Source organism: Athene cunicularia, assembly GCF_003259725.1.
Source record: "Athene cunicularia isolate RWA chromosome 4 unlocalized genomic scaffold, athCun1 chr4_part1, whole genome shotgun sequence".
Taxonomy (NCBI): domain Eukaryota; kingdom Metazoa; phylum Chordata; class Aves; order Strigiformes; family Strigidae; genus Athene; species Athene cunicularia.
In genome coordinates, this window is record NW_020799098.1 from 30060740 (window position 1) to 30077389 (window position 16650).

General features: G+C 36.2%; 1 protein-coding gene across 7 annotated transcripts in view; it reads left to right on the top strand.

Moving 5' to 3' along the window:
- The first annotated feature begins 3572 nt into the window (after positions 1 to 3572).
- TRMT9B (tRNA methyltransferase 9B (putative)) overlaps positions 3573 to 16650 on the top strand; it is a 118551-nt gene continuing 105473 nt past the window's right edge. For 5 of the 7 annotated variants that reach the window (XM_026846521.1, XM_026846526.1, XM_026846522.1 and 2 more), the window contains exons 1-2: positions 3573 to 4264; positions 5177 to 5227. The gene's annotated coding sequence lies outside the window, so the exon portion shown is untranslated. Of the gene's footprint in view, positions 4265 to 5157; positions 5228 to 16650 lie in introns of those variants that run through there. The other 2 variants (XM_026846524.1, XM_026846520.1) reach the window with 2 other exon arrangements.

Here is a 16650-nt window from a genome sequence, read left to right on the forward strand (position 1 = left end):
GCCCAGTCAAGGGGAAGTACCTCATATGTTTTACCTAAACCAAATTGTAGTCACAGTGCATTTTCACGGTGAAATCTTTGGGGTTTCCAGATGTATATCAGCCTCTAATGAAAACTTAGTCTACTGCATAAGTGCTATGTATTTAAAGCTGATGTGGTGGTTTTTTTGTTTGTTTTTTTTTTTTTTTTTTTTTTATTTTTTTTTTTTTTAAATCAGAAGGCTGTCATAAATCCAGAAGTCTAATAAATATAGCGTTTTTTCTAAAACCTTACAGACAAGGCTTACACATCACAAAAATTCATTTATATCCTTATGAAAGGAACAAAGGTATATTTGCCTTAAGCTGTATTTTACATGATATGCTGGAGGATGACACTGAAGGTTACTAAGAGGGTTATAGGCAAAGATACCATGGCTGTAAATAACTAGACACATCTGGAATTAGGTGTGTTTTGTCTGAACTCAACCACTCTAAAATGCATCCTTTGCCTTTAGAGTATCTTTCAAGTTCCTAAAATCAAAGAAAAAAAATGTTACCGTAATTGAAATATGAGGGAGAACATGGGTATATTTTAAACATGGATAGGAAAGAGCATCTCAGAATAACGCAATAAAAAAATGGAGTTAGGAAATTACAGTCTAAGGAAAGATCAAATAGATACCTCTAGTGAGAACTTGAATGGTGATGGGATGAGATAAAACACTTTGAATTATTATGAATGGTTTTAATGAGTTGTGGATTCTGTTTTAGACGTGTCAAGTGTGAGTTGGCCCTTCACAAATTATCTGGGAGATTAGTGGAGAATTTGGACATGAGTAAAACTGAAAGTACTACTGTTGGCCATCATTAAAGAGAACAGTAGTTTATTATGCATTTCAGATTAGATTACTTGTGGAAATGGAGAAGAAAATTAAAACAGGACAAAGTTCAGGGCTTTGTGGGACTTCCTTAAAAAGCTGGAATTAGGATAGTAAGGTTGTCCTCTGCAGGAACAATTGAAAACAAATAGAAATGAAAATCTGTTTCTTTCCACTGTTGCTACTTCCAATGACTCATATAAAAGTTCATATGTTAGAATTTATACCAATGATTCAAGCAATATTGTATCTACAGTCGGCTGTTCTGCATAATTCCTAGTGTACAGGAATGAAATATGGCTTTATCAGTCTTGGGGTCTTGGAGCAGAAGAGTTGAGGTTTTTCCCATCATCTTTCACTTCACAACAATTGAAAACATTGAAAGAAGAGAGTTGGGGTAGGATGGATGAATGGATGGGTATGGATTTCTACCACTTGTCAAAATCTATCTTCAGTATTTTTCTTCAGAGCTTGCTCTTTCTGGTAGCAGTACTTGCTGTCACTGTATCCCCTCACTGTCTCCTGATGTTTGGGATACATGCTGTTTTCTACATACACAGTTGCCCTTATTGTCTTAGGTCTCTCTTGGAAACTCAGGGGTTCTGTGCATTAAGAAAATAAATTATCTAGATTCTGATAGACAAAAGATTGATTTTTGCTTAAGTTTGTTCTGTGTGGTTGTAGAAAGTTGAAGTTCATTAAATTGAAGATACAGCCTTCAAATTTGTTCTTAAATATATGCCAGCACTATGCTGCAGGAATAGAGAGAATCCTTTGGATTATGAAGTAGTTTTGGAGCCTGGCATTCTACAGTTGAGTTCAGGAAGAGTATGAAGAAGTTCATATAAAAGAATCCATTACATAAAGGTAATCTCTGAGACACAGATCTCTGGAATCTGAGAGATTATTTTGGGAGAAATCTGACTCTGTATTTACCTTGTCCTTACTCTCTAGCTGTTAATTTTTATGACCATTGGAAAGAGTGTACTGGGCCTAGCTGGACCTTGTTATCACTCAGTGTGGTCATTCTTATATCTTTAAGCTACAGTTGATTCTTCACACTTTGGTGTATTATTTCACTTTTGGCATATTTAACTAAAGAAGAAAAAAAATCAATTTTCTAATCTTTCACTGTGTTGCCATCAGGATGTGATAATTATGTAAGAGAGGAAAAAAAAAGACATGTAACTTTTTACTAGATTAGATAACACACAGCTCCACCACCACTCCTCTAAAAATAGCGCACGCACAAAACCCCATGTTGTTTTTTTTTTTTCTCTTGTAGGGTAGGGTCAGATAAATGATAACTTCAAAACCAAACCATGTCATTGTGCAGTTCATGTGGACCATTCTAAGAAAGACTTTGGGAATTGTCCCTTCCCTTCCTACTGTAGAGCAGCAGTATTTTACAACTGCTTATGTAAGTCTTGGTTGTCCTTGTTCAGAGAGGTACCTACAAAGTACTGTTACTTTCTTAAGCTTTTTAAGCTGTTGATTCGATGTTTCTATAAGCAATTCCTTGTACAAGTAGTGTTCACAAGCCAATTAAACATGAGATGACAATAAAATAGTGTTTGAAGTTGTATTTTACTCTGCTTTAGATAAATTATACACAATTAATCTGATTTAAGATCTTCAGAAAACAACAGCAGTAAAACAAAATGAAGCGAAACCAACCCAGGCTGAGGGAACAGGCAAGCAGTGGGCCTAAAAATTAATACCTGTGTATTGGAAATCTGGAGCCAAGCTCCATTTTACAGTCTTTCTTGACATATATCCTGAGAAAAATTAGTTAACCCAAAGAAGGTGGTTATATTCTAAGAGAAATGTGGTAATGGCTTTCTGGCTGTTTTCCTCTATTTCTTTAAAGGTAGCTAGTTAGCTATCCAGCTGTTGTAACTTTTTGCCAAGATATGTGTAGCAAAGGCAAAATGGATTGGAGAAAGATTAGATTAGGCAAATAAGTCATACTCTTAAAAAAAAAAGGTCATAATTTTCCTGAGAACTAATTGTTCTACTGAGAACCTAACACCTTCTAAGAAAAAATAAACATGGAAAAAGGAAATATCAAACCATATTAAACAAAGCAATTCTTGAACAGCATTTGAGGACCTTAGCTGATGATGTTTGAGTCACTTCAGCCCTGGCTAAGAAATAATGCTCAAAACCAGCTTGGTTTTGTTTTATTTCAGTTTGTTCTTTGTTGCTTAGTAGACTTTTGCGGCTTTAGTGAGTTCTGGCAGACAGACTTTTAAATAGAAAAATGCTCAGCATCACTGCTGTAGAACAAATGCCAACCCTTGTGCAACACAGTGTTGGGCAGAAGTTGGCTTTGAGTAATTTAAGTACGAGAGGTCACAAAACTGCATTTGCTGCTTGGTCCCAAAAGTTAGTTAAGTTGAACTGAACAGGGCTAATCTGCTACCACTATCTCTGGCATTTCTGTACTGCACTGCAGTATGGGTTTTCCAAAGGATCTCAGTTCCCTTTGAGAAAATTGGAGCTGTGGAAATAAGGCCCTTAGTAAATTATTTAATTACACTTAGTAATTATGTATGCACTAGTAAGTATAAAAAAAACCTGAACAACTGCACGGAGGATAAACAGTTAACTACATGTTGGAAAGATAAGTATCTCATGAAAAATAAAAAGGGAGGCAAAGCATAATAGGATGTAAGATACTTAACCAGGTAGAGTAATGACACAGTTTATTGGCTAGATCCAATAAAGGACTTAAATACCTAAAGCAGGATTTAGGGAGAATTCAGGTGCCTAAATCCCAAAATGCAATCTGAGAAATCTCACACAGCTGCTGCCTAACCCAGGAGATGCCTAAAATCAGAAGGCTCTTCCTTGGTTTTAATTTGTATCTCCTGAGTATCTAGGGTTTTACTTCTGTGCACATTCAGTGTGTAGCCCCTAGAACAGTTTAGCACCTATTTCCCATTCAGCCGTTTATAGACCTCAGTTTAAGTGTCCAAGGGCGCTCTTTTGTCAGTGTTTTCAGGCCACACCAAGCATACATTCATATTCAGAGATTCTTAGTTTGCTGTAGCTGCTTGCGTTTAGCATGAAGGATGGGGAGATTGAATAACCTTTTATTTAACAACCAGTCTGTTAGATTACTGAGAATTGGAAGATTTGGTTTGGTTCTGGGTGTTTAAACCATTCTCCTCCTCACAACTAATCTATCTTAAAGAGTGACTGCATGAATTTAAATTGCCTTAGAAGCATGAATTAGAGATGAGGATGTGTCACTCCCTGCTAAATGCCCCGTTCCTTGGGATAAATCTCACACATCGTTTCTGTTCCTACAGACTACAGGATTCTTCGCTTCACAGCGGCACAACTTTAACAGGAATGGAGCAGAGTCATCTTTGTTTTCAGTAGCCTTGTCTCTTGCTGGGTAGGATCACTTTTCTGCCATATGTTGAATCTTTTTTTGTTTAATGGGGATACACAGCAACAATAGGTTGCTATATGGGAGGCATTTGTTTTCTCACTTCCTTCTGTTATCCTGGCTGTGATTTAACAGAATACAGCAAGCCCTACTCCATTTTCTTAACAGAATGGTAATTGGATCCAAAAATTGAGAGGACTCTGGGCTACAGATTTTAAGGACACTGTGATGTCTGTGTCCTGGCCTGAGTTAAGTTTCTAAGGAGTTGCAATAATACTGCTGAATTTCTTACAGACTAGCATTAGACGACCGTGATGCCTCAGGATGGTACCAAACTTCATCATACATACTGTATAGCATACGTGGGTATTTCATGTGAAGTTCTAGATTTTTTTGGGGGGAAAGGAAAAACAGAAAGCTGAAAAACAGTTTGCAATCACATAATTTTAAGTAAAAACAGAAAACTGAAAAACAGTTTGCAATCACATAATTTTAAGTGTCCAGTTAGCTTGTTCCTTTGCTTTGTACCAGGACTAAATGTATCCCCTTCTAAAATGCTACACAGTTGTCACACATAATATTGGCATGTTTGGATATATATGAATATGTTTGTATGGATATTAATATCAACTGCTATTAATAAGTGGGGCTTGGTAAATCTGACACATACTTTGAAATTGTGGAAATATGTTGACTGTCCTGGAAACACCAATGAGTGGAGTCACTCAGTTCATTGTATTTTTTTGTTTCCCATATATGATGATACGTGGTTGTGCATTCCAAAAGATAACTGAATGTTGCTATGTGTGCAAGACAACAAACTTAAAAATGAGATCAAGAAGGTTTTATTTTAAATTTCTCCAGCTTAAAGTAATTTGGCTCCAGATATGACATGAGTCATATTTGTCTTTTCTTTAGGAAAAGAACCCTTGGACTGATTGGACTCCTTCCTTCTGCCATTGTTGCCTGGTAGGAGAGTCACATATAATCTACAGATTTATAAAATAACTGAATACTCAGTGGAACATTTGCTCCTATTAATATACATTGTAATTATTCAAATAGTAATGCACTTATGGCATGAAATACTAAATTTAAAGAGATACAGAACTGAATAATCAGATACTTATTCTTGAAATTAAAGCTCTTAGTGCAGGACAGTAACTGAATAATGAACAAAAAGCAGAATAATAGCTAAGAAAGTACTAAAAAGACTTTAATTAAAGGATTTTTTTAAAATAAAAATTGATCACTAAGTGCAAAAAGCAAGTAAGTCAGCATTTTTTCAGTTTATCAGGGTGTTTTCCTTCAGCTGAAAGTTGCTGGCTAACAGTTGTGTTGCATGTACTGATTTTTTTTCTGGGTGTTAATGATTTCACATTCAAGAAGTACAAGCTGATTATTTTTAAAATAATGTATAGCAAAAGTGAAAGGTAATGATTGGGATATATGTTCTGTGTTCTAGGGCAATTTATTTTAGTATCTGTTTATATATTCGTTAATATTTTCTAATATGTTCCCATATATATATTCTCTAATATATCAAGTTGGATGTTTTGCATATACTTATGATCATCCTCTGAGATAAATTATATATATTTAGTTTTGAATATATTCTGCCAAATAGGAGAATTCTCTTTTAATTTCTAATAGTTATTGCTGTTCATTCTTATATGATTAAAAAAGGGGGGGGAAATTAGTCATTTCATCGTATTTGCATTAGAAGTATGCCTCTATTGTAAAACCAAATCTTAAAACAAGGGAGAAGGAAGAAAAAAAACTTATTGTGCTTGACATCTAGCCTCTTGAAAAAGCACAACTTTCTTTTCTGGCTAGTCAGTGATAAGCGTGGAATTAAATTCAGAGTTTCAGTGAATTAAAATACATTTTAATAAACGCATACAGAAATCAGAAAATACTTTGCAGCCTACTTTTAGTGGTGAGGAAAAAAAAAAAAGTTACTGCTAGACTGGACTTCAGGTGGAGTATAATACTATTGACCATGATTGTCAGGTACCTTTGCCTACAGCTGGACAGTGTACATCAATACTAGATAAATCACTGAGTTTCCAGATAGTTAATGATAAACTTACTAGTCTTTAAAAAATCAAAAGGTGGTGATACAGTTACAAAATTTGGATTTACTTATTCTTCTTAGATTAACTCTTTAGGATCAGAGCAGCAACTTCTTCTTGTCTTAGATATTTCTCATTCATAGAGTTTGATAGAGTTTGCATGTGTATCTGCTTTTTTCTTATCTAATGAGCATCCTTCCTTCAGAGGTTTTAAAACTCAGGGCAACTATTTGCCATCAGTGAGAACAGACAATACATGAATATTCTTCAAAGACTATGGATAGTACTCTACTAAATATAGCGTTATGTGAAGAAAATCTGAGCTGGACAAAAGTGATTATTTTAAATTTAATCAAGATGGCAGAAAACAATTAAATGGCCTAACTGACAGTAATTTATCTCAGCATCAAGATAAATGTTACAGTTCATTCTGACTATTCAATATTGCCTTTCTACATTGGTTCATACCTATTTACTATTACTTATGTACTATTTGGTTCTTGAACATTAGTAGCATCACACAGCAGCACATTGTGAATATAGGCACATATTTTCAGCTTTTCCTACAAGCATACTGTAGGAAATGTACACTTTTATATCACTTCTGCCAAAGACAGCAGATGACAGGATTGAATTTGGAGACTGAGTTTTTTTCAATGGAGCACAGGATCATACAGGAGAGAAGTGAGCACTCTCAAATTCTTAATTTCAGCATGACTGTGTAAAGAACATTTGGTGTTTCAGTCTTTCTCCTACCTAATTCTCCTTCACCATATTTATGCAACAAGATAAATGAGTACCTGGTCTTTGGCTGTTGTCCACAAACAATCTATGTAGAGACAAAAGAACACCTCATTTAATTTCATTTTTATTCCTGAAAAAACAATAAGACTTTTTTTCCCCTCCAACATATATTGGACATAATTTTTACATGCAGTGGTACAAAGTTTCAGTCATATGAGTGTAGGCTGATCACACTTTCTCCCAGGTGGCTCTGCGGTAAGTAACCTGTCCCAAATGGATTCTGTCTTACATGTTCTGTCTTTGTCATACTACATATAAGCACTATATTTTAGGGATCTTTTTTAATCATTTGTGTCCCACAACTCCTGATTTTCCAGGAAGGGTTTCACAAGAGCTGAAAGACTGTGATAAACCCATGCATATGAGAGTATTTTTTAAATCACATAATGTATTCTATTTATCTTCATATTGTATCTCTAATCAAAAAAATCACAATGCTTTAAGTGAACAGCTTATCCTGCTGGTTTTCAGGGGTTTGCTGCCATGCTGGATCTGTTTCACATTCGCATTTTGCTGGGTTGGTATTGGCAGATCACCTGAGAGCCCCACCTCACACCCAGTTCATGCTGTCCTTCACTGAAGAGCTGAAAACTTGACAAGCTGTTGTCATTGTTTTCCTTTCTGACACACTGCAGAGCCTTCTTGTTACAAAGTACTTGGTTGGTGTCCTGGGGCTCTCAGCTGTGGAGATTTGATGTATGGCTCATTGTGTCAAGTTTCATCACTCCTGTAGTATTTCATCTTCCCCCTGATACTGTTTTAACACCCCAATTCCTGCCCATAAATCTAAGCCAAAAGTTAACTGTTGTGGTTTAGGCCCTGCCAGGACCCAAGACCATGTTGTTGTTGTCCTTCCGCCACCCTTGGACCAGACAGGGCAGAGAGTGGTATACTAACCCCAGGGTTGAGATAAGGAAAAATGTAATACAACAGTCTAACAAAGAATAATCCGAAAAACAACAATAGCAATAGCAATAAGTGTAATAACAATGAACAGGACAAGAGATATACAGAGATATACCACAAGGATACAGCAGTCCTGTTGCGGGTACTGTCAGGGACAAAAGCAATCCCAGAAACTGTTCCCACGCTTGGGTGCCCAACCTGACATCAGCATGGTATGGAATAACCCAGCTGGAGCTCCCTCCCTACTGCTGGGGAAACTTAACCCTATCCTAGCTGAACCAGGACATCTGTGTAGACTGGATGTAAATATTTATTATTAATTGTAGAAATAGAAGGTGCAACATATTTTTCTTTATTGTATTTAAACATTTATTTTTTTAAAAAAATCCTCTTTGAGGTTCTTTTTGTTTTTGTATTACCTTGATAGAAATGGTGAGTGGGATACTCTGATGTTTACAGTACTAATGCCTTGGGGCTAGCAGACTCAGAATTCTTGAGTTCTGCAACATCATTAATAAAATTAATACTCAACCCAGTAATTGATTCCAGGCTTAAAAGCAGGTTATATTGATTGTAGGGCTGATTCATATCTTAGACAGAGTATGTAAGTATTAACTGTTATGGTTAAGTAAACAATAATACATCAGAATGAAAGGTTTCCAGATAAACTGTGTACTGATAGATTACAGCATATCAGAGTCTGCATGCTGAGAATGATGAAATGTGAACAAAAAAGGCACCAGCCTATAGTTTAATTTGTCCAGATGTCTTTCTCATTGAAAAAGACTTATATTCTAAGAGAAATATTTGAAGAGGGAAATTTATGTAGAATAAGTAATACTAGGAAGAAGGTGGAAGCAAACAGAAAGGTAGATTATTTGCATTTTCCAAAGACATACTGCAATTCTCTTTGATTATAGTTGCACTAGTGGGACTGAGCTGTCCTTCTAACTGAAATCACCTCTTTCCAGATTGCATAAAGCTGGCAAGTCATGGATGTGGATACCTTCTGGTGTCACCTAAAGCAAAATATAGGTTGTGTTCAGATTGTACTATAGCTCATTTCCCTGTGTTGACAGTGTTTTGAGAGCACAGTAGCTGGGAGGAACCTCTGATCCTTCCTTTTGTGCTCCAAACAGGAGAGTATGAACGGTAACATGCGGCTGTAAGTCTGAATGAAGTCTCAGTCCTGGTGCTGCTTCATTGTGAGACGGTGACTACCATTCTGAGGATCTCAATGGAAAGCCATAATGCTTTTATCAATTCTTATTGCAAATAACAGTTTCTCCCCAGAATTACTGTTTTAAGAAATCTTGCTTTAAAATCAACCTTGCTTTAACGTGATTTACATAAGAAATAAGAATTCCTATAGAAAGATTGATCGTTGTTTTTAAATACTCACTTGTACAATTCTTAGATGTTCTAGTCAGTTTATTTTTTGGAAAATTTTGGATTTCAGAATGCAAGGTTTTACCTTAGATTCCACTATTGTTTCCACTGCATACTTCATTCCTACAATTCTCATGTCATTATCCTATTAAAATTTAAATATATGCATGAACATGTATGTATGTACCTGTGAACAAAGTATTTACAAGCTTTTTAAAAACAGTTTGCATTAGCTTCTGTAAGACAGTGTTTTCTGAAACAAAAATTAAGTAAAGTTTTAAATGAAGAGAGTAGTAAGTGCTAGTAAATGTTTTAAAAAAATCTGTAAAAGTGGTACAGTGTGCTTTTCTGCATTCCAGAACTTTCAATAGTTTTCTTTCCCTGTGATCAGTGTGCTGTGCAGGTCCTATTTTAGAAAGACCTACCCCGTTTTGGTTATTCAAGCTGTTATAGGTTTTTCTTGCAAGTAAACAGCTCATCATTTCTACTGTCAAACAGAAAGGGTATTCACAAGAAAACTTGCTGCACTTTTAGATAAAGGGAAGGACACGCAGGTTGTGGAATGACTGGTACCAAGCAGGAGCTGCTGGTTGCAATGAGCTGGCTCGGTTTATCCTGCGGCTGAGGTGTATGTGTTTCACAACATAGGCCTGAAGGTCAAACCAGGTGTACAGCACAGGCCTGGTGGACCCACTCAGGTTAGCTGCTGTGTGGGTCACTAGCTTCTTGATGTACAGTGGTCTTCTGGTCAGGATCACTATGGCGTGTTGCAGGTTAAAGGAAAGAAAAGGATCTTTTGAATGGTTTATAATGTGAACGAGCTTCCCTCCAAAGAAATCGGTATTAGTTTTGAAAGTATTAGCAGTGCATACTTGTACTCCTGCTTTAGCCCATACTATAGACTGCCAGCACCACCCTATCAAAATCTACATATTGCCTTGAGAAACCACTGCAATTATTTCTCCTGTTGCAGACGCGACATCCTGTTGCAGACACAATGATCAATTAAAAATGAATTGTGAAGCCAATTAATAATACTTATAAAAAAATTTCATTGATATTCATGTAAGGTCTTAGGCAGTGCTGTATGAAATTAGGATTTTTTTTTTCTAAAGCAGTGCCCAATTTCTTTTTTCAATTCCAAATAGAACAGATTTTTTTTTTCAATTTTTCCTTGCTCAATTGGGATACAGACAGATGGACGTACAAAGACACATCCCTAAAATTGTATTTATTTTTATTTATTTATTAACACCTGACCTAGCATGCTTTATTTCATGTAAATTCAGCTCTCAGCATTTTCCATTTGAAGTCAGTAGCACATGGGAATGTTAGAGGGGCTCAATGTACTTGTTCTGCGGTACAAGCTAGATTCTCTGGCCAGAATATACTTCTCACAATGCAGAAAAAAATTCACAGATCTCCAGACAGATGTTTTCCTGCAGGCCTGGTCCTTAGAAGGAATGGAAGTTTGAACTCCTGCTTAACTTGGTAAATGGGCAGTTAGAGATACATTCAGTGTTTAATAAACTAGTTGGGAACAATGTTTTAGATGAGATGGAGAAAACAAAATATCGTAGTTTGAAATTATGTTTAGTTTTCTCACTAGAAAATTGTCAGTTAACAACTGCATTATTTGTCAAAAAATCTTTCAAGCAAGACACTGAAATCAACTCTATTTGCATGACACTAATGGGCTGAGATTTTAAACAATTTTCTAATTACTTTATCATAAATAATGCATCCCAGAAGTCATACATGTTTGGATGTAAAAGAGGTGCAGTTTTAGGAAAGTGAAGATAAAGACAAAAATAGAGATTGTTGCCAACCTTACAAATAATTATTTAGTATGACGATGTTGGTAGTGAAGTTTTAAAAACTGCATTTTTTTATTGAGATTCAGTTTTCAGCGGAAGAGCGTAGTTACTGAAAACAACAAAATGAATAAACTATATTTTAATAGTCAGGAGCAACAGATTAATTTTTTAGCTGTTTCATTCCATTATGCATAACTGTTCCAATTATGCAGGAATTTTAATAAATAACTGCAACTTTATATTTAATTCCTTTTGGTTTGTCATAGAGTTTGAACTTAGAGTGCCATAGGACAGTTTCTATACTTGATCTGCATAATCCCTGCGGAAGGCAGCTGAGTTCTGGGTCACCAAAGCTCATTCATATTAGAGATTGTGGGCATTTCAGACATTAAGCCAGAATATGGAATCCCTTATGTTCACACCGAAAAATATTCCTACAGTTGTGCTTGCTTTTAAGCAACTAACTCTTGTCCTTACGTACTCCATCTTTTGGTGGCCTCCAATAAAATGTCTGGTGTAGCCACAGACTAGCAGTTGGTTTTGCACTAGAGAAATTTCCACTGAAGACTGGTTTTGGGCATAGGCAAAAGAAGCAGATGCCGAGAGTATTAGGCTGCTAGGAGAAGTCACTGTCTGCTCCATCTGTGCCAGAGCTGCAGCCCTGTGTACAGCCTGTAGTCCCTTCTTGCTGCTTTGCTCATGCATGTTAAGTGAGGAGAGTGTTGGAAAGCATGGAATGGTAGTTGCTACAGAGTTGTCAGTGGCTCTTTCCAGCCATTAATTTCATGCTCTCCTCCTTTTCCTCCTACTTTATGGATCATGCAGCTACAGCAGTAAATCTTGTTTTCTAAGAACTTGCTCTGACTTTCTAGGCACAGCTCATTTCCTCACCTACCCTCCACCCTTTTTGTATGACAAGCCCTTTCTGGAACCTCAGATGATATAGAAATGCTATGAGATAGACCTGTTTTTTAGGGAAAAACTGTTTGCAGGAGTAATAGTAGGAAGTGCTTATGTAGGAGTATGGTGGAAATTTAAATCTGCTTTGACACATTAGTGATTGACAGTGAATAATGTTTTGAGTGATCTTTTGTACAGCTGAAGTGGAGTTATGCTGTTGGTTTTGCAGCAGTGGAGATTTCCAAATATTCCCCCAATATATGTGCAATTACAAGGTAACACCACTGCAAAGAAGTCACAGAACAAGAGGTAATGGGCACAAACTGAAAATACTTAAAAATAAGAAAATTTTTTTTTATTGTGAGGGTGCTCAAACTCTGGAACAGGTTGCCCAGAGAGCTTGTGGAGTCTTCATCCTTGGAAATATTAAAAAACAGAGTGGATATGTCCTGAGAAGCCTGCTCTAGTTCACCTTCCTTTGAGCAGGGGATGGACCAAAGACCTCCAGTGGTCACTTCCAGTCACAACCAATCTGTTACTCTGTTGTTGTAAGAAAAGCAGGCAATAATCCTTTTGAATGTGAAGTGGTAATTCCCTGGAGTATTGTTCTGGCTTCCCTCAGTTTGTGGTTCAGAGACTTCTTAATATAGTCTGTTGTCACTTTATCGACCTTTAATTACTACAAAGGGTGTAAGTGTAAATTACACATGCAAAAACCAGATGCCAAAATCATTGTTATGAATAGCTCTAGTTGTATAGTCACTAATTAGAAACATTTTGAGTAATAATGGGACAGATTTTGGTTTCTCTGAAGTCTGTAGTTAAAACTTCAATTGACTTCGTGGGGCTAGGGATTTGACCCATTACATTTTATATCTGACATAAAATATAAAAATAAATATAAAGCAAAGTGAATAGGTTAGTTATATATTTAAACATTCTATAAACCCCAAACCTACGATAATAGGAAGTTCAAGTTACTTCTGCCTCCAACTATCAGGTAGCTATCTCTGGTCTGCTCTTTGCACAGTCTCGTAATTGCTGTGCACCAGCAATGTGCATTACTTGCTGGCATGATGATTTGTCTGTTTGGCAGAAAGGAAGACCTGGGAAGCTTCATTATTCTGTAGAAAGGCTTTTAAATGTGTAGAAGCAGCCTGGGAGTGCACAGTTGAGGAAAAGGCCCTTTTATATGACAAGCCACACTCTGTATTTTGCTGTATGAAAAAATCACTGTATTTCTGATGTTTCACAGTAGAAAATATTATTCTCGTGTTTGATAAATGAAACTGTTTGTCTCCAAAGCAAGCATATAAATGATAGGGTAAATATGTTTTCTCACTAAAGGAATAGTTTCAGGAAAAGAGGATTAAAATTCTTGGAAAATCAGCAAGACAGCTACAAGTATCAGGTGATTATATGGCCTTGTGTAAGTGCAGTGTTTGGTGTCTAGCCAAGTATCTTTAAAACTTATAGAGCAACTTCTGTTCACATTTAGGCCAGTATAAATCTGAAAGCACTTTAAAAAAATGGGAGCAGTGTTTGCTCCTATGTTAGAGCTTTTTTATAAAAAAGAAAAAAAATGTCTCTATCAAAAGAAATTTCTTTACAACGGGGAATTCCTAAAGGGGATGATGCGGTTAAAACAGGGGCTTGCAAGAACTGAGTTTTATTCCTGCCTTTCTTGTAGATCTCCTGTACTGTAGGGAGCAAGCTATCTTTGTGGCTCAGTTTCTGTCTTAACCATAGCAAATATATTGTGTTTGTCTATATCTGATATTCAAACAATATAGTGTGTGTGTGTGGAGGGGGCGGGGGGGTTGGTAGGTACATTATCTATTTGTTGCATGGTAGTGCATTAAAATAATTTTGTTTGTTAATGGTTTTGTTTCATGGAGAAAACCTAGTTGGAATTAACTGGGAGAAAATATTTTTAATTGAGGTTTGTTTTTTTTTTTTTAATGTAACCCCCATTTAGTCTAGTAGTGCAGGTGGTAATAAAGTGCATCTGGATTGAACCCATTTTAAGTAATTTATTTGTATTGTTTGGTAGATTTTTTTTTGACATATAATAATCTTTCAAAGGCTGTTTTTTTCCAAGATAGCATCCAGAATGCAAATTGTGTTCCGTAATGCTATTTTCCTTGCACTTCCACTCTTTTTTATCTCATGCTTAGTTTTTGTGCAGTTTACATTGCATTACTTTTTCATTTGAGGTTTGAAATATCTTTAAACTTGGTGAGAGACATAATACCATTGAATAATTCTTTTTGAATTATGCAAATCTTCAGGTATTTAGAATTAGAAAAGCAAGATCTTACATTGGTAGAACATTGCTTGAAGTGCTGAAGATAACCGGCTAAATCTGGTGAGTACTAATTAGGTAGAATTTGTCAGTCTGTCACTCTTACAGATTTTCCTGATCACATACTGAACATACACAAAGCAAGAGAGTAGATATAGTGAGTTCAAGAATTGTCTTCAGAGTGATCTTTTGTTCAAGAGAGATTTATGAACTGATGTTCAACAGATGCATAAAATGTTTCCAGATGGTAACAGAATGAAAGATGTCACAGAGATCTCAGGAAAGGAAGTCAGAATTGGCAGGAATGTATTTGAAAATATGTTAGCTTTTACTGAAAGTGTGAATTTGGACATCAGAGAAGTCCTGGAATGCCTGCCAGGCTGTATTCTCTGTCCCCACTAGGCTTTTAGCACTGTAGTTGCCCACCAGGCAGCATCAGATGAGTCATCATAAAAACCAAAGACAACTTTACTTGAGAGGGAGAATGCAGAATATGAACCCTTGCTGAGACAATCCAACTGCCATCTGTATGTTTTCCTGATGAATGGCATTATCATATCGTTTTGTGCCAAATGAGTAAACTATTTTCACCACACAAAGACTGTCTACTCCAGCACACATTACATGCAAACTACCAAGCATAAATTTCAGGGTGATCTTTGCAATGTGAGTTTGCTCTGCCAGTTGGAAACCGAACCAATGAGTTCTGGTTAGAAAGCTTAATGCCAGAAAAAGTGTAGGCCTCTGATGGATGACTGGGTCATCAGAACTCCACAACTTTCCAGGAGCTTATAAAATACAACTGTGTTCATCACTGCCATGTTAGCAAGCAGTTGACTCAAGTTACAGAGAGATGTACAAGCTGAAAATGTATAAGAAAAGAATGATGCCAAATAGGAGAATGGTATGCAAGAGCATTTCAGTGAAGAACTGGAAGAGAATAAAGAGAAGAATTAAGATGTTGAGGTATTCCCTAGTGCTTTACAGGAACCTTACAGTACCTCTAACCTGGTTTCATTAAGGAAAATTACACTATTGGTTTACAGTCTATTTAAATAATGAATATGTATTCTATACTTATAGGAAGGACTCTTTTTAATACCTAATTTTTATAAAACCAGCATTTTTTCATAATAAAATAGTTATCGTAACTAAACTACCCCTCAAAGAAGGATTTCATACTGGCAAAGCCTAGAGAACTGTATTATCGGAAAGCATTCACTAGCTCAGATGTAGCAACTTTTATGATCTTAAATTTTGGCTTGTTGAGTGGTGTTTCTTTGTGCAGTCTGTCTTCTCATATAATGAAGTCTACTCACAGATTTCCCAAAGCCTCTCTGCAAATTCACATTTTCTGGCAGCTCATGTTTATGCCATGATAATGTGGTTTCAGTGGAATAATGTTAGAAATGGACCAATGGCTGCCTGAGTGAAGCTCTGTGGAAAGAGAAAAGTCATAGAAAAACTTCAGCTTTTCTTATCAATTAGAGAAAAGTAATTTACAGCAACATAATATAAATACAGTCAGAGTTCATGTTATGAGCATATAAGGGAAACAATGCAACATGTTTGAAAGGTGTCCTTCCTGGTCTTGGTGCTGTTTAGTGTTTCTTGTTCTGCCTTACACAGCAGTGTTTAATACTAAATGCTTTCAAAAACAGAGCATATCAAATGATGTTAGCACATTCCCTTTTCATAACACTGGGAAGTGCAGCATTGAAGAATGTTGCCATTACGGAGCAATACAAGTAAGATTTTCCATGAAGAATACCTCCATTGTACAGCTTTCAGCGGTAGTGCAAAAGGTCTCATGTTGGTATGACCTCAGTCCTTGAGGACACAGCTAGGATTTTGGTTGTGCTTGTAACAGTACATACAGCAAACTGTTGATGAAAAGTTACACTTCTTTTTATTATTTCTTTGTTTAAGATGTGTATTTATTTTGCATTCTGTATGTACCTTTCATCTCAAGATATATTTAGTAAATAATTTATGAAAAACTGGAGGTTATTTGCCCCCACTTTAGGGTGAAACAAACTGCTGTATATAAGCAACATGACTTGTTAGGACAAGAAGTAAAGAGGAATGTCTAGGTGATACTTCAGTGCAAGGATTTGAAAGACAAAAAATACACCTTTACGTGAGATTAACCTCTTGACATCGGAATTGACATCTCTACTCTCCCAAAACCTCATT